Here is a 1,273-nt window from a genome sequence, read left to right as displayed (position 1 = left end):
GACCCAGTGCGCATTTCCGAACGCACCCTTTGATACACTCGGACTGAAACACCAGCAGAAAACACTCTCCCTTTCGCATCCACCCTGATACGTACACTTCTGGTCTACTTCCCCAACTATGAACTAACTTTAGCGCACAGAATTAGGCCTTGCGGTCAGTGCTCTCATGTTATGTCACAAGTGAACGGGCAACATGCCAACATCCAGCGATCCCAACCGGACAGGCCAACAGGAAATAGCAAATCAAAGAGAGGGCAGATTGAAGGAAAATTGCAGAGGACAGAACAGCTGTGTGAAACATGGCTCTGCAGACGCAAGGGCGTCACACCAAATTCTGGGCCCAACACATTTTCACTATACTTTTCAAAAATAGCAGATCTACAAGCTCGCAGCGTGGCACTTGGTGCCGCGCTGTGAGCTTGTATATCTGCTATTTTTCAATAGCTAAAGTAGGCCTATAAAATAATTGAGGCCCCTCCACCTTGGGCCCTAGTAACTCAGGCCCACTCCCCTTGTGACGCCCCTTCGCAGACGTAATGGAGATGGCTGAAATTCCACTGTGACATCAAAACAAAAACGGGAGGAACAGGAGAAATTACAGATAGCAGATGACACCCTGCAGGACACTGTGATGAGAGAGCCGCATGTAAGCAGCCTGCAACAAGCATTGTTTATTTATATTCATAACGTTAACCTCTTTCTATCCAGACCATTTGTTTTCTTCATTCTTCGATTCCGGCATGGCTTTACAGGGGGCTAGCCAGCTTGCGTGCGTGTGTCCAAAGCTAATCTTACAAACCACTGGACTAATCAGACCAAATTGTTTGTGTATACGGTGTCAGTACAGTAGGCTAACGTAGTACATAGTAGCTCCATGCCTTTGTTTCCACATAGGCCTACTGCATTTTCTTTATTTTTGTTATAAAAAGTGTGTAAGGGAAGTCACAGGGACACAAATCAGGCAGAAACTTTGCCCATAAAATTGGAGTGACACGTAATTAGTCATAGATGACGTTGCAGGTTGGACACATAAAAGTCAAAGATCCCAAGTTAGAGTTCCCATGAAGTTCCCATGTGGATCCTGTTAACATATTGTAGCCTATACTTTACAGTTTCAGATTCAAATCTGAAATGTGTTATCTAAGTGCCTGAGAAAAACCAAGACGTGCTGAAAATTTCTTGGTTTTTCTCAGGCACTCAGTCAAATATAATAACACATTTATTTCAGCCTGAAAAGAATACAGCAAAGGGAAAATATACGGTTAGGGATTTA

Source organism: Nannobrachium achirus (assembly GCF_963921795.1).
Source record: "Nannobrachium achirus genome assembly, chromosome: 17".
NCBI lineage: Eukaryota > Metazoa > Chordata > Actinopteri > Myctophiformes > Myctophidae > Nannobrachium > Nannobrachium achirus.
Note: the sequence above shows the minus strand (reverse complement) of the source record.